This window comes from Mirounga angustirostris, unplaced genomic scaffold (assembly GCF_029215605.1).
Source record: "Mirounga angustirostris isolate CCGP_5_RB_7025 unplaced genomic scaffold, mMirAng1.0.hap1 SCAF_14, whole genome shotgun sequence".
NCBI lineage: Eukaryota > Metazoa > Chordata > Mammalia > Carnivora > Phocidae > Mirounga > Mirounga angustirostris.
In genome coordinates, this window is record NW_026991722.1 from 33,587,952 (window position 1) to 33,609,804 (window position 21,853).

General features: G+C 36.7%; 1 non-coding gene across 1 annotated transcript; it reads right to left on the reverse strand.

The window, feature by feature from the left end:
* Nucleotides 1-13,560: 13,560 nt before the first annotated feature.
* On the reverse strand, nucleotides 13,561-13,664 carry LOC123853294 (U6 spliceosomal RNA). Its single transcript, XR_006793079.1, has one exon. It is a non-coding gene; the product is annotated as a U6 spliceosomal RNA (small nuclear RNA).
* Nucleotides 13,665-21,853: the final 8,189 nt, after the last annotated feature.

Below are 21,853 nucleotides of genomic sequence, written 5' to 3' on the forward strand. Positions count from 1 at the left end.
GTGTGTGACATTGCTTCTCACATCCCCACCAGGGCCCTGCTACTGTCGATTTAAATTGTGTGGTCAGTACTCAACCCGCAACCATACGTGATGAAATGGCTACCTCAGTAGACGGTTTATGGGGCTGGAGTCTCATGTATCAAGTTCCCTTGTCCTTGAGCAATAAAATGGAAAAACAGTTACACTCTGACCTTACAGCCTGTATGGTTTGGGGCTCCAGTCCAACTCCTGAAACTTTGCCTTTAAATCTTTCAAACTTGAGAGTTTTTTTTGTTTCTGACCTTTCTGCTACTCACTGCCATTTGGGACATCAATGAGGGTGAAGCCTAGTAGGTCTATGTGGGTGGTGACAGAGAAGGAGAGGACACAGTTTGTGATGTCATCTTTTAACTCTAAAGTTCAGTGTCCAACATAAAAAGAAACTGGACAAGCACTTTATGTTTTTTTGGACCCAATGGAAACACAGATGACATACATACACATGTAGCCACTGGTTTTTGAAAACTATTTCTTGAATTTCTTAAATTCATAATATAAATCCCAGAATCTTAGAGGTCTGGAAGGAGTACATATGAATTTCTATTAGTGATAAGAAAATTCCCCTTATCTTTTATGCATTTCATCATTTTTTAAAAACACTGACTACCTAAAATGTTCAACATAATATTGCTACTTATTAAGAGATATAATAAAGCAATATATGGCATGATCCCTGCCTCACTTAATATGAGCAATAAGACATATGTATGATAGGTATAAAATTAGGAAATATGTAGTAAGTGAAAGGAGGCAGTCTTTCTAGTATGGATAACAATGCCCGCAAGACCTAAGTGAGTTAAAGTCATCTCGGATGATAGAAAAGACATATAAAACCAAATATGGTCTGGAGTCAACCAAGGAAAAGGTATCAAGGTAACAGTGCATGCAAACACAGGATCACACTGTTTGTTAGTGCTAGGAACACCTCCATATCTGGCTGTAGTGATTAGGTATCCCATGGAACACAGCAGTAAATTATAGCTGGAGGTCAGTTAATCCACTGTCATCCAATATAAGTCAGACAGATGGGAAGGCAAAATCAAGGCTAATGATAGTGTCAAAGATAGTTCCAAAGGAGCTGTGGGCCAGCTAGTTTCCCTTGCTAAGTAGGTATTTTGTTTTTCTTGAAAAGTTCGGGGCTCTTTTATGAGTCAAGATTCTAGGAGAAACACTTAAACCTTAATGTACCAGGACTTGTTAGAGAAAGTTTATTTCTAGATACGAGACATGCCTTCCTTCCTTCTTTTTTTTTCCTCCCTCCCTCCCTCTCTCCCATATTATGTTCCAGACATTGAGCCAGGCATAAGCAATGAAACACTAAGCAAGGCCAACAGGCTTCTTGTCATAATGTAGCCTAAAGCCTGGTGGAGAAAATGGGCAAGTATCCAGGCAATTACAATCCAATATGAGAGGAAAATGAGAGAGGCTGCAACATGCTAATGGGGCCCTAATAGGGGCACCTGGTCCAGACATAGGACGGTAATAGGAAGAGCTTTCCAGAGGAGGCCCAAAGGTAAACAGGAAGTCTTTACCACTGATCCTCTCAGGAGTCATGAACCTCTGGGTAGATTTCAAGTTCTTTGATCAGATCCTGAAATCTCCTCTATCAGCCACTAGAATGGGTCTCCTCGCTGGTGGGGGGGATGGAAAATTACCCTTACTGTCATCAGTGTCTTTATTCTGTTATTTAACATGGCATTTAGAGGAGTTCTTTAAGAACAGAAAGGGGCTGAATTTGAGGCACATATAATAGTCTGATCAAGGTTCTGTGTCATGATATTGCATGGCATAAGCATACCTTCTCCTTCATCTTCTCTGTGCCATCACAAATTCATTACAACTAAAGATTGGGTAGTAAAGTTAGAAATTTTTCCAAACCATCTCCCCCAAGTATTACGGAAAGTTGATTTTCTAGTATTTATTCTCCCCATATCTATTTTTTACATTTTATTTTTGTTTTAAATTGATTCAAAAATTGAGACTCTATCATGTAGCAGGCCAAGTTCAAATTATTGAGGGACCCAAGAATAAAAAACAAGAGTTTCTTTCCATTATGTAACTTGCAGTCTAGGAGAGAGAGTCGTAGACAAATAATCACAAAGCAATATGATGCCTATGATGATATGGGAAGATTGACCTTGTATACTAAGTGGGGAATTGTGGCTCTGCAAAAAATTCACGGACCTTTAAAAAAATAGGCATAAGTCAGTATACCTGTTTTTGTTAAATAAGCTGTAAGCTGCCTTTCCAAAATATAGAGGTAATTCTCCACTGATCATTAGTAGAACCATTTGTAGCTTCACAGATAGGGCAGGTGCTACTATGGGTCCTGTGATGATCCTGAACAGTGCAGAAGTGAGGGACGTGATAGGTGTGGCAAACAAAAAGAAGGTGCTAGAATGTTCCCTAACTAGACAAGATGCATGACAGACATATATTTCAGGAGGCTTCTTATAAGTCAAATGGAATTAAATTGCAAATGTCCTCCATTCATCACCAACCCTTAGGCTCTGGTCTTTCTTATCTTCAAGTCAGGATGAATGAAATGCATTTCTTTGGGGACAAACATACTCCCTGCTCAGCGGAGCTGAGAAAACTGATGTCTCAGTGTTTGTACAAGCAGTCACCAAAGGGACACAACCTCTTTGAAATGCAGGTGTGTCAGGGACAAAAGTGAGTAGGTCACAGAGAAGTCAAACTCTTATTAACTGGCACACAAGAACATGTAACAAGAGAAACTAGAAATTATTTTGTATGATACTCTAATGGTGGATACACGTCATTATACACTTGTCAAAACCCATAGAATATACAGCATAAACAGTGAAACCTAATGGAAACTATGGACTTTAATTAATAATAATCTATCAATACTGGCTCATCAATTCTAACAAATGTACCACATTATTGCAAGATGTTAATAACAAGGAAATGGGGTGGGTGTTGAGGGAGTATATGAGAACTCTCTATAGTTTGCCCTCAATTTGTTGTAAACATAAAAATTCTCAAAAAGGGTATTTTTTAAAAAATATTTGTGATATTGTATGGTGGTTATTCATGTAATCTTGGTCTTCTTGTTAGTCTATAAGCTATGAGATGTTTGTATTTTTAAAATTTTCTATTTGGTAACTTAAAAAAATGTTGCATGATATAAAGAAATCTAGGGTTTAGGAAATGCTTCTTTGTTATAAAATATAAAACTGAGATGCTTAGGAATTAGCAGGCAAAAGAAAAATGGCAGCAGTCTGTGTGGCAGTTCCAGGCAGAGATGACACACTGTACAAAGGTCTGGGTGCAAAAGCAGGTTCATTTGACAATTTGAAAGGACCTCTCCTTGTGGAAGGCCTTTGGGGAACCCGAACCATGACCTTGGTCCATTGCTGTGGGAATATGTAAATGCAGCTCCTCATGACTCCATACTAAATGTCCTGAGATAATCTTTCCTGGAATGTCTACTTAGCTACATTCATCCTACTGTCTTTGATTCTGGAAAAAATTAAAATTCTGATAATTGAAAAAAATGCTCTTTTACTTGAAGCCAAAAAACAGCATCATGAATACCCTATTTAAATGCAAACTTCAGAAATTATATTTCAAATAGTCCTAAGAGGACTAATTAATAATTGTAAAGTGCTTTGAAGATGGAAAGTGCTAAATTAACATCAATATTTATTTATTAATAATCAGAGAAGGTGATGCTGCCATCTTGAAGTTGCCTCTTTTACGATCAAGTACCAACTACTACCATGATTTCACCCTCTTAATTGCCTTCTCCAGCCACTATTGCCATGTGGGAATTCCAGACTTTATGCTTGTGTTTAGTATCTTATTATTTGAAAATACTGCCAGTTCTATATACATGACTGGAAAGAATTTCTACACTTTGTGTGCAGTGAAGCTATGCATGACAATCAAATTTCAGGCATCAGATAAAAAGAAACTATACTTAATAGTTAACACTAAGCACAGTATCCATAGAGTAGGAGCTCAGTAACAAAGTTTTGAATGAATAAATGAATGAAAAACAAATTAACCCAGTTTCTTTTTATATAAAGTGTAAATGTTGCCTTTAGCCTCCACATCATATCTATTTGTATCACTTGGGAACCTACTTCACATATTAGCTGGAACTCAAAAATATGCTTTTTTATTTCTTGAATGCTAGGTTGCAATCTTCACTACCATATATATTTTTTAGCAGTCCATATGCATGGTGTGTTACTTCCAATTATGTTTGAAGGTGTGCCAGTGGAAGGAGAAGTTTAAAAAAAAAAAAAAAACTCAACAAATAATTAAAATATTTAAAATGCCCAAATAGCTGGCATCACTGAGATCAAACCTCAAGAGGGCTTCTTGGTTTTCTAATTTTAGAGTTAGCTATTTTACACTGTCCACAGTGAATAATGTTGCAAGAACTGTTGACACAGCCTGGAGTCCATGGCTCAGTTTCTACCTTACAATCTCCCGCTAGCTATAAACCAGAAACAGTCAGGACTCTAGTGTGAGAGATACCCATCTGGAGCAGTGCTGGTTACTAGCCAGAAACCACAACCCTTTCTTAGGAGCAGCACATATCTTTAGTCAACTAGTCATAGGGACAAGAAGAAGGGAGCTGGCAAAGAACAGTAGGCAGTAAAAATTCACTTACAGTTTCAAGTTGTGGTCTTCAAAACTAAGGTTCAGATGCATAAAGATGGGGAAGATTATGAGGGGAACACGTGGACCAGGAGAGAAATACCAGTGTGAATACGGCATATCAAGTCCTCTCTGATTTGGAAGGCTGAGCATCCTGGCCTATTTTTTGACTAAATAAATGTACTTTATTTACTTTATTTTTTTAAAAGATTTATTTATTTATTTGAGGGGGGATGCAGAGGAAATGAATCTTAAGCAGACTTCCCGCTGAGCATGGAGCCTGACATGGGGCTCGATCTCCATGACCCTGAGATCATGACCTGAGCTGAAGTCAAGAGTCAGACACTCAACCGACTAAAGCCACCCAAGTGCCCCCTAAATAAATGTATTTTAAACACCATGAACCCAAAGGCTTAAATTAGGCTTTATGGCAGATACGCTTATATGGCACTTTGAAGATTTGAAATTCTGATTATTCTTAAGGAAACTCCATAAAGAGTACTTAGGCTGAAACACTCAGCAAATGAGTGACAACTCAACCACTTGTCAAGCCTTGCCATCTCCATGGGGCTCTGCTCCATTCTCTACCACATACTCAGTTATTTCCAGACAATTTTATATATATATATATATATATATATATATATATATATATATATATATATATATATATATATATAGCTATTTTACACAGTCCACAGTGAATAGTGTGGACAGTGTAAAATATTTTTGGTTTTCTAATTTTAGAGTTAGCTAGTTAACCAGTATATAATTATATATATATAATTTTATATGCTATATTATATATTTAGTTATAAAGCTTTCACACATAAGAGAAAAAAAGTAACTGAAAATTTTAAAGGTTGTTATATGAGAGCACATGCTCCTTCATAGAAAACTGATTCTGAAGGAAGCAAGAAACCTGTACAGTCATTTCCATATAGGTAATTTAGAGAGTTTGCCAAGAGCTTAAGTATGCCTCCTTTGTGACCAACAATATTTTGTGATCTAAGACACCATTCATTTATTACCATGTGACAGGTAAATGTAAATTCTACGTGTTGGGAATACAACTGTAATGAGATAATCATTTATTTTTTTTTCATACTTGTAAATTTTATCTTATCTACCAGATAACGAGTTGCTTAAATAACGGGCCGGTTCTTGATTAATTATTGTGCCTACTGCCAGATATACACTCAGAATGGACTATGGTTGACTGATCAATATAAAGCAGATAGAAAACAATACAAGGCAATCTACAGCTAAATTCTAACATTAGTGCAACAGATGCATGGGAAGCTAGAAGGAGAATTTCCAACTTTACTATTTTGAAGGATCTTAATGCCCCAATATTTAGTATAGAATTATGGAATGATGTTTATATATATATATAACAAGTTAAGTCCTAAGGCCAACTCAAATAACTGTACATGATGAAAACAATACTATTAAGTTTATTTTCCTATCTTTACCTACCCTGTTATAATGTTCAGTGCAACTTCCCATACCAGCTGGGTGGTTTCAATGGCTACCTTCCCACTCCTTCAAACATTCATTGCAAATATCCTTTGGGAAATGCTTGGCATCTCTTCACTGTCTACCACTTCTACTTCAATTTCCTTGCTTTTCTTTGGTTTCCCACACATTCATCTAGTTGATTAAAAAGTGAATTTCTCCAAAATTAGCATTTAAATAAATATTCATTTATTTTTGGTTTGATGTCTCCTTATGAGGGCTTTTCAGACACCCTCTTCCTCCACATATTCATAAGCTATATGTCATGGTCACCCACCAGAGCCTGACACCACAGTGCAGCCACCTCGGGGAACCCATCTGTGGGATAAGGAGGGGCAGTTGAAGAGAATGGGGGAAGCCACCTCAAAATGTCATCCAAGAAATTACCTGTAAATGATAAAATTATATCTCAACTACTACTGAGAAATTATTTTGAAATAAAGTTATAAGAGATTCTCCGGAATTTTATTTTTGAGGAAAACACTGTTCTAGTTTGAGGTGAATTTTTTACTACCTTAATAGCCACCTCCTTTTGCTCTACATTTTTTTCTCCTCTTCCTCAACTCATTATCATCACACTTGTGTTTCCTACTAAAGTAAGATCTTTCACCCTTATTTGGACATCCATTTTGCAATTTTGTAGTGAGGATGCTTCCTTCCAGAGGGAAATCAACTATATTGAACTGCTGGGTATTTTACTTCTCACATCTCTTATGTAGTCTCCTCAGTTATATCCTCTTTTTTTAAATTCCTAAAGCACTCCTGGTCATTCTCACATTGTCATTTTAAAGATATGTGTCCTAGTAAATACTCTGGATTTTCCAAGAAGGTAAATGCCGATCTTGGAAAACTTTCTTGAGGACAGGACTACGTTGTATGCTTTCATATCTTCTGCCGTTACTGGCACAGAACTAGGTATATTAGAGATGATCAGATTTTATTTGATATTTGATTGACAGATTTATTGACTGGCTGAATCTTTATGGTAGAGGCTGTAGCAGAGACAATTATTCTTTCAATTTATTGTTGTTTTGTGCTTGGTAGATAGATGGTCTAAACATAATTACAATAGAATTCTGAGGAGAATACTTCTAAGGAAAAGAATTCTGAGGGGAAGACTTCTAAGGAATAATACTGGATGTTATATGATGTAATTTGTAATTACGATGAAAATGGTTTCTATCATATTTTACAACTTCATATAGGTTAATATAAATTTGTGTTTTTCTCTTACTTTTACAATAAAACAATAAAAGAAAACTTCATTGCAAAGACACAGGAAGATTGTACAGTCTACTATACACACACATTTGGACATACACACACATACACACACACACACACACCCCCCTCTATATATCAAATAGATACCACAAGAAACACTGAGCATCTTTGTTGGGTCTTTGACAGCTAAATTAGATTAATTTAAGTTAAGTTAAATCAAATACCTTGCTTTGTATATTTAAGTTGCCATTCAAATAGTACAGATTTTTCTGCCTGTCATTTAGAATGAATTCAGTACCACAAGTTTTCCATTGAATGAACAGAGCTAACTGAGGGCATCCAAGAAGAAACCTTCATAGATAATTGGCTCGCTCAGGGAGCTAGTGTAGCGGAACATGATTCCAGATTGAATCAAATTCTGGAGCTCTCCTGAAGAGAGGACTAAAGAATGGGGGGAAAACAAGGTTATATGCCAATTAAAGAATGATTTGTACTTTTAGTTTTATCTATATGTATTTCTTCACCTGTAATACAAATGTCTTTATGAAAATACTTAAGAAAACTTGGTCTCTCTTTTTTACATATTATGAAGTAGAGCAAGAGCAAATTTCTGTTAAGTGAAAGAATGATGAGCACACAAATTAATCAGAATTCTATTTTCCCATTTTTCTTTAACTTTGGAAAAAAGTTAGTTTAATGGAGACTTTGGTAGAATTGTCACCATGACATTTATTAGGCACATGGAAGTTCTACAAGGAAATTTACCTCTAATGAAATTTAACACATCACTGACAACATCAGAGATTAAAATGGGCTTTTGGTCCAAACAAACATTATCATCCTTGATGTGAAAAGTTGAAATAAGATTACATTTACTCAGTCAATCAATTTTGTTTCATATTTGTGAATATAACTCTAAGATTAAAATTGGTCCTTTATCATTTACCCCAGCTAACTCTCTATTGTCTACCTACCTAAGTATCCATCCATCCATCATTTATTTTTCATCACAATTTCTAAAAACATACTGTTTTACCAATCATATTTATGTATTTTAAAAATACATTTTTGTGTCTATGATATCTGTCTAAAGCCACACAATATCATCTCTAAAGACACAGAGACTTATCCATGCAAAGATATCTGAATACTCTGCGAATACAAGGATATTTGTCATCAGTTGTGTTGCTGGTCTGTATCATATGCGGTCTACATTGTAATCATAAAAACTGTGTTTCTGTTTTATAATCCTGTGGCTAGATACCTCTGTGATCAACTCACAAGGCCCCTTTTCTTTTTCATCACTCCATCAAATGTGTATTTTGCTTACTTTTCTGTCAGATCCTTGGTTCCTCTGAGGGCACTGCTTTATTCATCTGAATTTTCTATAACATTAGCAGGATGAATTGTATATAACATGTGCCTCTTGTATCTTTAATAAATTCATGAATCATCCCTGTCTGACTTCAATGGATGGGAGGAGACTGAAATTTCAACTTGAAACATTCTTTTCTATTTTTCTTATAGGCACACTAATGTTACTAATATGGTATAGCCTGAATATTGGATGCTACTCTCTGTTTTACGTAACAATGGGATGCTACCTTTCTCTAAACAAACCGAACACTTAGTTTTACTGTTTCAGACAAAGAATAGATGGCGTAAGGCCTCCACCCTATTGCAAAGTCCTATTCACTGCCCTCTTTGCAAGTGCCACCCCTAAAAGTTGTGCAGTGCTCAGGCTGACAGCCCTGGCTGCAGTGTCTTCCCTTTCCTCACAATTCATCCAACCTCACAATTCAAAAACCAAGCAGGTTCCAGTTGACCTAATCTGTGTTATGAGCATTGTAACCTATGGTGCATGCTACTGTTACAGGAAGACATTTCCTTCTCTCACTCTGTGTACTTGGAAGCTAGAATTTAACAGATTCTTAGAACACTGAGGTGATGAAAATGGAAAAAAAAAAAAAAAACCCACCAAAACACAGCTCTGCTGAGTAGAATAACTAAGCCATACGGAGCAATGGTTTGGGGTATTCTCTCTAATAACCTGAGTGACTTTAACCACAGAATGACCTCTCCTTTGGCAAAATGGCTAAATGGGAGACTTTACTGTAAATGAAATATAGTGTAGGTGTATAAACAAACACAGTAGTGAACAAAATGCTTTAAAAGGTATAGTTATCTAAAGAAACATACAGCACTGAACTGAAAGATCAGTGGTGATTCATGTTTTTTGTTACTTTTGAAAGAGGACTGGAAGAGTAGAAAAATATCTTCAAGTTCTCCTGTGAGAAAATCAATGGAAAGATCTGGAATTATAATTAGGCAAGATGACTTGCCAGATGGCATAAATTTTTTATTAAGGAAGTATTCGCATTTTATAGGCAAAAAAGAGTGATTAACAGGAACTTCTGGCCACCTTCAACACACTTTCAATAAATGGAAACTATGCCCTCCACGGCCACACTACAACTGACTGGCAAGCTGTCCTTATTTCTCATCCTAACACATGCTCCCCAGTGTTGCCTTGATTTTGTGGGTCCAAGGGCTATGATGGGAAAAAAAAAATTAAACCACAGCAATAAGCACATTGTATCCTGTCAGTTCTAAACAATCGATTCTGCCACTTACAAAATATTGTCATGTCTTTCTTCTTCCCCATCACTCCATTAAATGTGTACTTATCTCTCTCCTGCCATATAACAGGTTTCTTTGAGGGTAATGCCTTAGCCACTATTGAATTTTCCATAATTTTTACTATAATGCATTGCATAGTTTATATCTTTTAGATCTTTGATAAGCACATAAATCATTCATGTTTGGTTTTCAATGGATAAAATGTAGGATGAGACTCAGATTTTAATTTCATATATTCTATTTTATAAAGTATCATTGTGCACAAAAGCACAGCTGAGAACGCTAAGCTTTAACTCTGATAATCATGTAGGCCACTTTCAGTTTACTTTTTCAATCTATTTCTCCCTGCTCCAGTATTCTCCAGCACTTCACACACCTTGCACTACAAGTACTTCAGATCTGACCAACAGTTTTTCTCGGCAGATGCAATCTAGTATTTGACTCCAGCTTGATACACAGCACAGAGCTCAAATTGAAGAAACCTCTTTTGCTCTTTCTTCTCCCCATCTACAATGGACCATACCCATCGGTCCACTCTTTCAAAAAAAAAGGAAAAAATGTTAAGAAATATGAAGTCAAAAGAGGTTTGGACATGTGATTGTGAATAAGACAGACAAGGTTAGTATAAATGAGAAGATTCAAATGAGTTATCAGAGGGAGGAGGATGCTGAGGCATATAACACACACCAGATTACATCATGAATAGCCTAGAAGTTTAGGGAGGGCGAAAGCAGGGTGAGTTAATAAAAGCAGGTGGACAGAAGGGAGGTTTGGATGGATTATGAAAACCATGCTGCTGTCAACACTGGACATTTGGAATAGGCATGATTTTATATACCCAACATAGGATGGATGTAAGCACCAATAAATCACCCAAGAGCACTTGTGAAAATATTTTTCAGAAGTACCAGATGTATTCTTACAAGAACTGAGGAAAATGACTTGGGGGATAATTATAGATGCAGGGAACTACAAGAATAAAACCTGAATTCAAGATTCTTTGAGATACAACATCTTCTAAAATGCAAACAGAAAACCTACTAAAATGTTTTAGCTTTTCTGATAATTACTACTTTTATTTTTTTTTTTTTTTTTAGTTTCTTTTTAATTAAGTCACTGCAACTTGTTACACTCAAAAACAGAACTACTAGTTTAAGAATGGAATTTTGCATTGGTCATATCCAACTTTTTCCAAGACCCAGTTAAAAAATAAATAAAAAAAGATATGGCAAGAGAAAGGGCTATTGATTCAAATTCTGACTTTCATCTGCCTTCTATTGTCCTATAATGTTCTTTTCAAACAGCTTAAGAACCATGAAAAGATGTCAATGCACCTTGTGTCCAGGAAACAATAAAAATACCCACCTGTGTTTGAGCTATACAAACTCATCACATATGGCCCTCCACGAGTGCATACTGGATGGCACTGCAGAAGAGCAAAGTGCAATTCAGTCTTTGGTTTTCTGCAAGTGCACAGGATGATCTCTGGTTTGATATGGTGATCAAGTGCCTGAATTTGCCTCTACTTCTCATTAAAATAAGTGAGAATAAAAACAGAATTAAACTCATAAAGCCTAATAGGAAATAGAATGGGAGAAGGGTCATCATTCAACATTAGATGTCAAAGCATTTCTGGGAGATGAAAAATGGATGAGAACCATACAACTGAACAAGTAAGACTGAGAAATCTGCAGCCCAAAATTAACATAGGAAAGGATGGTAGGGAAAGAGGGAGTTAATTTTCTAGGCAGAACCCCCAAAACTTCTGGAATAAAATTAAAAAGAATAAGAGTGTAGGATTATGAAAATGAGCCAAAACTGGTAGAGAGAAATATAAGTCTGACCGAAATTCTGTTTCTAGAACAAGAAGCCAATCACTTCCCACCCTTCTCTCTCCCACATTTCTATCTGGATATAACAACAGTACAAGAAACCTCCTATGGCTTTAAGGCCAAAGAAAACAAAGCAAATAATAATTACCATAACAAAAACAATGACCCCTACATTAAGAAATGTAATGAGTTGAGGGGGGAGAATTAAGACTACTAGCTGGGTGCTAGCACCATGGAATAGATTTCTTCCCATTTTAGTAATCCCTTATCAAAAGCCTGGCTCCTCAGTGATTTAAGTACAGATCTGGCCAGGTCAGCCTTCTGACTGAAGGAAAAATCTTGTAAGGAAAACATGCATGCAAATATAGCAGTGGAGAAGATCCAACCCACTCCCTGGAAAAGCCAACTCAGTATTTCCTGTTTTAAAAATGCACAAATAACTTATAATCACTCACGCATATAAAGAAAATTAGCAGCATTAAAATGGCAAAATAAACAAAACAATCCCAGTGGAAACAGAAATAACTCATTGAAGAGAAGAAACTTGAAAAAACCTAATTAGTATTCTCAGAGATTTGAAAGATTATACCAAAAAAACAAAAACAAAACACAGTAACACAGTAAGATAAAATCAAAGAACTCTACATAAGTATAGAGCGAAAAGGACAAAGAGGCAGAGAATATGTGATAAAATATAAAAGGCATAAGAGGATAATCACTGATACCAGACATCCAACAAATATGAGCTCTAGAAGGAGAAAACAGAAAAGGGAAGAAATAAGCAAAATAAAACACAGGAAAATTTTGCACAACATGAATCTATTTAAAGGGTACCCTGCTTACATACAAGAATGAGTGAAAAAAAATACCTACTATAAACATAACATTAGGAAATCTGAGAACATAAAAAGAAAGAAAAAAAACCAACAACACAAAAAAGCAGCCATCTCAAATTTTGCTAGTTGCTATGGCAGAGGACTGACAGATATACACTTAGGTGCCCAGATCTGAGAATGACTCACTTCCCTGCTGCTCAATTAATTGGCCAAAGCTAGTCCCTTGGCTTCACCAGCCACAAGGGGTACAAAGTTCAATAATTCCATGTGCAAAGAAGGCAGAGAGGAGGAAAAATTATTTGTGAACAGCACCAATGTCCACAACAACTTCTTCTACATACCTTTATGAATAGTTTGTATATGAAATTATTCTAGTACAATGAGAGTGAAAACTGAGATGTGCAGAAACACATTAATTTTTATATGAAGGTCAAAAGATAAGAAAAGTTGAATAGGAGATATTTATATTTTTTATTGTGGTAAAATATACATAACAAAATTTACCATTTTAAGAATTTTTAAGTATATACAGCTCAGTGATATTAAGTATATTCACACTGTCGCATAGACATCATCATCATTCATCTCCAGAACTTTTTCATCCTCCCCCACTAAAACTCTATACCATTAAATAACAACTCCTATTGCCCCCACTCCCCAGCTCCTGGCAACCACCATTCTACTTTCTGTCTCTAGGATTTCATTACTAGAGGTACCTCATATAAGTAGAACCATAGAACATTTGTCCTTTGTCTCTGGCTTATTTCACTTAGCCTGATGTCTTCCAGGGTCTCCCCTTGAAGTGCAGTCTTTTTTAAGGCTGAACAATATTCCATAAAAATATGCGATGCTTCATTAATTTGCATGTCATCCTTGAGCAGGGGCCATGCTAATCTTTGTACCATTCCAAATTTAGCATATGTGCTGCTGAAGCAAGTACGAAAGATTTAACCAACTACAAAACTAAAATATTAACCATGAGTTGAGTAGAGGAAGGGAAGTTGGGGTCATATAAGTGAGCTAAATCTTCATCTTTAATAGACAGGAAATGATAATGCCTATGTTTCATAAATCAAGAAAAAGTCATACCAACACCTTGCTTACAGCTATGGATGTAACCTCCACAAGAAGCAAAATTTTTAAAACTAACAAGAATAAGGACTAGGTAATTGGAGAGGTAGAGCGAGGGGGAGGTGTTATTTTAAGCATTACTGCATTACTCTTGTTGGTGGTTGTTGTTTTTAAATTTTTACATATAATAATCTAATAATAAAAAGTATCTCCAACAACAGTACTACTTAATTACCAGAACTGTAACTGAGAACTCCTGACATTTAATAGCATCTATTTTTCAATGCAATAGGTTACCTCTCCCATGACACTTTCTTGAAGACCCTATTGCCAGGGACACCATTAAATCACATGGAAAAGGACATGGAAAGGCGTAGCAATGGCCTAATTCCAAAGGCCTTCTTTTCTCCTTATTTCCATGTTTGACTTCTTATATTACTGATATTATTCTATTTTACATAATATTTTATTACTATAATTACCACTTTTACTACTACTTTTCTTTTTTTAACAAGGTCTATCTGCTTCTTTTGGCACTGGTTTTGCTACTTGACTAGAAAGTGTATGAGTTCCTTGAAAGCATACTAGCTTACTTCCCCTACACATCTCAGGAATTTTCTCAAAGACCTGTTCCTGTTCAGCACAGTTTCTACATAAGCATCTGAACTTTCCTGAGAGTTCCAGGCAAAGGCATCAGCAGCCAGGAACTTCTGTAGTGGCCCCAACTTCCACTATAGCTATGGGAGGAATGCCTCCCCTCTCCTGCTCTTTGATTTTCCTTAACCACCCAAAGCCAGTCCAACCTACTTCTCATTTCTCTTTCTGATTAATCTGAAAGCCTGAGCTCTGTTAGCAACATTAGCTTGGCCAGAAGTTTACAGTGGAGTTTTTTTTTTTTTAAAGATTTTATTTATTTATTTATTTGAGAGAGAGCACAAGAGGGGGGAGTGGGAGAGGGAGAAGCGGACTCCCTGCCGAGCAGGGAGCCCGATGCGGGACTTGATCCAGGGACTCCAGGATCATGACCTGAGCCGAAGGCAGTCGCTTAACCAACTGAGCCACCCAGGCGCCCATACAGTGGAGCTCTTAAATGCACAAGAATGAGGCACCTCCTGTGTGGCTGCACCTGAGGTGGCTGAGATGAAAGCATTATCACTCCAAATTTCAGCTGATGGAGGAAGATGTAGTTACAGGTCCTCAAATCAAGTAAGAAATCATTTAAATTAAGTAGTTTTTTTTTAAAGATTTTATTTACTTATTTGAGAGAAAGAGAGCACAAGCAGGTGTTGGGGCATGGGGAGAGGGACAAGGAGACTCCCTGCTGAGCGGGGAACCCAATGTGAGACTCAATCCCAGGACCTTGGGATCAGGACCTGAGTGGAAGGCAGATGCTTAACCGACTGAGCCACCCAGGCATCCTTAAACTAAGTTTTGTATTCAGTTTTATAGAGAAAATGGTGATGTTTCAAATAAAAAAAAGAATCCTTCTGATCTGAAAATTGGGTCTTCTCAATTGTAAATATTTTCTCTCTTCTTTAAGTTTTGTACTTTGGTATTCTTCTGACGTCAGTTATTATTCCTTAATAACTTTTGCAGATGCAAAAACTTGATTTGGAAAAATGATGAAGAAGGGTGGCCATAGAATCTTCTATATGCTGCATTTGTCAAACATTTCAGTATTATTTCCAGCTCAAAGTTCCATACATTAGGAAAGAAAGAAACCTATAAAACAGAATCAGCTATGATCATGTGGTGACTGAAAGTCATATTAATCAAGGAATTCTTAAGGATGCAGAGGTGTGCAACCCAGAAAAAAAGGGGTAAGAAGATAACATGGAAAATGAGGAGCTAGAAGCTTTTTGTGCGTCCACTATGCAGAGTGCCTAAGAGCTTGAGCTCTGCGATCCAACAGACGTGGGTGCAAATTCTAACTCTCCATTTATTAGTAGTGTGACTCTCAGCAAGGTCACTTTAGCACTCTAGGTTTTGATTCTGTTTTCTGTAAAATGGGAGCAAATACTGGGGTGCCTGGGTGACTCAGTTGTTAAGCGTCTGCCTTTGGCTCAGGTCATGATCCCAGGGGCCTGGGATCGAGCTCTGCATCAGGCTCCCGGCTCAGCGGGAGTCTGCTTCTCCCTCTCCCACTCCCCCTACTTGTGTTCCTGCTCTCACTCGTTCACTCTCTGTCAAATAAATAAATAAAATCTTAAAAAAATGGGAGCAAATATTAATGCCTATAATATAAAATGTTTGTGATAACAAATGAACATAAACATATGCAATTTTATTACATGCCTAGTATATAGGAAAAAATTCTGTGTGCCATCATCATCATCATAATTATCATTATTATTGTTTTTATCAGACATTATTCTTATTATTCCAAATGGGAAAGCAAATACTAATGGAAAAATGTCCTAGATAAATAAAAGGGTGACTTTCTTAACAAATGAAACAACTAACCATGGGATGGAAAGTTCAATGAAATAATGAGCTTCCAATGGCCATCTCACAGGAATTCTGTAATTAAAAGGAGCTCCTGCATCAAGAAGGAGGTAATACCCGATGATCATTAAGGTCCCACTTACTTTTCAAATATAATGTAATGATTAAGTTCATGCAGCTCATTAGTGTCAGCAAGTTGTGGGTATTGTGTGGTCCCAAACTGTCCTTCCTTCCAGTTAATAAGGGGAGAGGCTGACTAGGGAGTTTCCAGTTACTATTTCCACACAGTGCTGCCAAGTAAAGTTTCTTACACCCCACAAGCTGGCAGGCCTCACTCTCCTCCTGTTTTCATCATGAAAGCCTTAGGAAGCAGAGACGCCTGTTCTTCCCATCCACTCCCCCAAGAAAATGACAAAATGACATTCTTTCCCACTCTCTGTGAAATGATTTCTGTTAACAGCTCTGGAAAGAGGCTGCAAAGATGTGAGTGAAATGATGGCAGGATTTGTTGACAAGAAGGCAAAATGAGGGAATTCAGAAAAAATCACCCACATTAGAGACTGAGGGGCCTGTGGATTCCATCTGCTACTCTCTCCCCTGCCCTGGGGTAGTCTCAGAATCATCTCAGGAGATCGTCACTCTTCTTTTAAATGACTCAATCAATGGGGCTTCTAATAAAGTCTAATGGATCTCACTATTAGCAGATTTTTTCTTTATATTCAGTCTAAAATTTTCCTTTGATTAATTTAACCTATTTCTCTTCATTAGATGATGGCAGTAATTTCGAAACAAAGGAAAGCATGCAAATTTGAAAAGAGTCACTGTGGAAATTTCTGCTTAAAATATCTTATTTTTGCAGGAACACAGGGCATAATGAGTGTTCAAACAACCTCTAGAGAAGTGAGGTTTCCCAAACAGGAAGGATACTTGGAGCTCACCTTGCCCTGATGTACATATTTCTACTCTTGAAACTGTGATTACAGGGATACAAAGAAAGGTTACCTGCCCACCCATATCAGGCCAACGTGCTAGATGTTATCTGCAGAAATTCACTCTAGACCTTTCTAGATACTTTTTTTTTTTTACTAGAATATCTTTGAAAGTTGTTACATAAACTAATAAGAGGATGAATGAAAAAGAAAATACCACTCTGAGGGCAACAATCACTGTACTGGGAGATAAACACAGGCTTTGGGGACAGTGACTCGTAGTTCCTGGCTGTGCCACGAGCACTGCCTTAGACAATTTACTCATCTTTTGAAGCCTCAGTTTTTGTCCTATAAAATGGTCACAATAACCCATACTTCACAGAAGAGTTGCAAGGCAATTTTTGAGAAGACCTTAGCATAATATAAAGGCAGAAATCTAACACTCAATAAAGATTATAAATAATCATTCCCTTTTTGGTATAAATAAGGTTATTACAGATATAAGTATGAAATTTGGGAAAGAGTTATTGAAAATGTTTCCTGATGACTGAAAGCAGGTGATAACAGACAAATATAATTAATTGTGAATTTGCATGAAACTAAGGGAAGGGAGCTCATTTAAGAGCAAAATGATTGGGGGGTGTAGCCAGAAAATCTCAATCTTGGGATTCAATGGTGGGAGAATAAATAAGATGGCAATTCAGGCAAGGGAACACATGGTATGTTAAACTGAGCATGGAGTATTCAAGAAACAATAAGCAAACAATCTGATTTAAACAAAGATGAATACTGGAGAATGAGTGGACAGAAAGATGGAAGGAATAGGTGGGGAAGGCCAGAATAGGGAGAATATGAGAAGCCAGGCAGCTATCATTGCAAGCTGAGTGACCCCTTTTGAAAATGCTCCTATCCTTTGTAAAGAAGACACTGGTGTGCATCCCCAAATGTCACAAGCATTACCCTGTGTCACAGGCTTAAACAGCAGTATGTATACTATAAAAGCTCTATACTTGAATCCAGGAAATCGGAGTTAAGATCTTTGCTCAGCCAGAAAAACCTGGGCAAATGACTTAACTTAAACAAATCACCTAATGTCTTTTTGCCCCAATGTTTTCATATGTGAAATGGGCACAATGCTAGTGCACAGCCCATAAGGACATCATGATGATTAGATGAGGTTGGTGTATGTAAAGTGTTTTTGCCTAGTTCTGGGCACAAAGAAAGCACTCAGTACTGGTTTAAAAATAATACAAACAAACAAAAACCCTAGTTCAATGGATTGAACCATTTAAATGGGATCATGTCTCATAAAACTCCATGAGTAGCCCATAAAACAAGGCTTGTGAAATCCTCTAACACAGTGACTGTGTTGCTTGTAGCAGGAATGTGGAGACAAAATGATGGTGGGGCTAACTTTGCAGCTCTGCCCTGTGAATTTCGGGATACTCCGTCTCCCTACACCAAGCAAGTGCTTGGCATGTTTCATTTGAATCTGGAGTTCAAAAAAATAATGAAGAACAGAGTACCAGAAACACAGCATTCTGTACATGTTGCACGGTACTACTCAATGGTCATTGAGTTTTTATTAAATGCTATTTAAACAAAAAGAGCTGTAACTGCCTTTTTTCCTACCACCTTTCTGGTGCTTGTACTTTCTGAGAATAATCAAACTACTCTGTTGCAGACCTAGACAGAGCTCACCTTTCCCATCACATTTTCCTTCCTCCCCATTCACCAAACATTCTTAATCCATAAAGATGATTGGTTGGGCTTGTTAATTCACCACACAAGTGTTTTGTTGAAGATAAGATCCCAAGATCTGTTGTAAAACAAAGAGTATCCTTATGTTTTAGGTAATAAAATCATTGATCACCAATAGAGAGCAAACCACATTTATCTGAAGACCCTCGCTCTCAAAGGATTTACTCATAGCAATAATACTTACCTATAGGAAACTAGCCGCTTCTCTGCTTTGCCAACTCTGGCCAGTAATGTCCCATACAAATGAATTTAGAGATTTTCTCAGCTTGTGTTCATATGCTACAAAAGGGAAATGGTCCAAATTGCAGCTACTTGGGCCTGAATTATCGACTTCAGCTTTGAAGTGCAAAAGAGCTGAATGAAAACATACTTAGGCTGCAACACAGAAACTATTCCTACTAGCTGATTGATGGTGCATTAACTCTCCTGTAAGGAAAGCCTTGTATTGCTATGGATTTGTAGTGCCCTGGCCCAATTATCCCACAGATGAAGGCAAATGCCACCCACCATATGAACCAGTCAATAGTGGTCATTTCTTAAAATTCTTTACTTTCTCTTTTTTTTTCTAGTAATTTGAATTCCTGGATCACCCATAAAATAGTTCTTTTGTGGTTTATTGGCCCTGCTGCTTCTAAAGCTAGACTTATGGACTCGAGCTAAGAAAACAAACTGCTATAAACAACTTCTCAGTAGGCTAAAATCATCAGTATTTATTGTGAATGCAAACTCCTTTGGAAACTTCTAATCACCATAATCCGTCTGTATAAAAATAATCCTTGACTAAACGAATATGTCTGGAAGGAAAAGTGAACAGGGCATTTATATGACCACACAAAAGGCCATGTGCAAATTATTAAAGGGTTTTCAATATTTTGCAGCTTCAAAAAAAACCAAAAAAAACAAATGAACCTTTTATAGAGCCTGACCGTATTGCCCTGTGAATGAATGAATATTGACTTTAGAAAATAATATTAGGTATTTTGGTAACTCCTGCATTAAATCATAGATACTTAAATGAATAAATATAGTCTTTGTTCATCACTTCCCATCTGTACCAATTTAAATCATGTATCAGGCATAGCTGAGAGGTTCTGCACCAAGATTTCTCCAGGGAATCTCTTGGTTGTGTTGGCATATTAGAATTTGCTTCTAAGGAGGGTCCCCTTCTTTGTTGAAAAGAGTAACAAATAGGTAATGCTTAATATCTGCTTATGTTAAGGTACCATAAACATTTCTTTCGTAAGATGATGATTTTTAACAACTCATTCATTCACCTTTATTATTTGTCCAAGAGAACTTTCTTTTCATATTCTAAAATACTACTTAGACCTTTTAAGAAGGTGAGAAAGAAACCAGGTTGAAAAGGGAACAAATAAGGATAAATCCACTTTCCTTTTTACAGACTCCTATGTTAGGAAAGTATTTTAAGCTTCACATGAAAATTCTACTACTAAAGTAGTAATTTCTTTTTTTTACATAGAGGTTCTTTTTCCAGAAATGACAATGGCCCCAGGAGTGTTTGGGAATAGGTTCTAACATTGTGTTCCCCACTAATGAGACAAGGAGTATGGAAGTAATGAAATGTGGAGACAATCTTCCAAATTCATTGTACTCACCCAGTACCTTTCACCAGTTCTCTCACAGCATTTTCAAGCATACATGTGAGAGAAGAGCAGGATTCACTGAATTGAAATTCCTATTGCTCATAAAAAAAGGGGACAGAACAAAGGAGTCTTGCTAGCCAACAAATGAACTAATCAGACTCCAAATAATTAGCAGGTATCAGTTCAGTGGTGCTGAAGTTTGAATTCCTTCATAAAGGGGTAAAATTATCATGCGATGGGAACCAAATGAGAAAGAAGCAAAGAAGATGAACCCATTTGACTATAAAATTGTACCTGAGCCATTTCCCCAGATTAGATAGACCTAAAGTCCCACTTTTTGCAGCTTCAAAATGGTTTCAGAAAAGTTTTTATTATTATCATTGTTCAATTTCATGCGTCTCTGCACTTGAACTTCCAGCCAGGAGCAGGAGTCGAACTGCCAGAAATGCTGTGAGGAAACTGTGTTTTTCATGGCTTTTCCAGCCAACATTTTCAGGCCCCGGAGATTTGAAGACACATCCAAACTTTTGAGTGCTAATATGATTTGAACCTCTGAATCTTCTGAGACTTTTTTTTTTTTTCTTTCTCAATCAGAACCCAATTATGAGCTAAGGAAGCAGAAGAACGGAATACAATTTCAGGAGTTATTTTCTGTACTGTATGCAGTATCTGCAGGCCTCCAGATTTCTGGTATGTTCCTTCTCTACTCTGAACATTAAGTGTAATATCTATAAAACTAATTATGATGCATATTATCAAAAGTGACCAATGTTTCTTGTGAATAGCCTCTTTGTGAAATTTCAATCTCTATTTGAATGAGTATTCAGCTTAACAAGAAAATGTATATGCTTAATGATCACCATAGAACATCTGTGTTCTATACAGAATATATTAAATTATCATTTAATTTATCTGGCATTATAAAGGGACGGGTATTTTCCAGATAACCAGAGCCTAGCTTCACAAGTCAAAACTAAGCTTATTTCAATATAGTGTGATAGAGATCTTTCTAAGCTGGCTGATCACAGAAAATGCTAAACATCATTTAACCATTTCTTGATAAATCACCACTATGATTATTTCTGTGCTATCTGGAAATATACACTTCATCTTTAGTATGACTTTTTTGCATAACACTTTATTGCTCTTAACTATAATTTCTTACAAATGCCAGTCTGCCTGATTCAAACAAAACCTCTGTCCCTTCCCTAATTTGAAACTCAAAATATGTTCTGCTATGAATAAGCAGATAATCAAGTGCAGTATGTTCAATTAAAGTTGTTAGGTGTTGAAAGAAGAGCCCAAGTACTTGCCTTTTA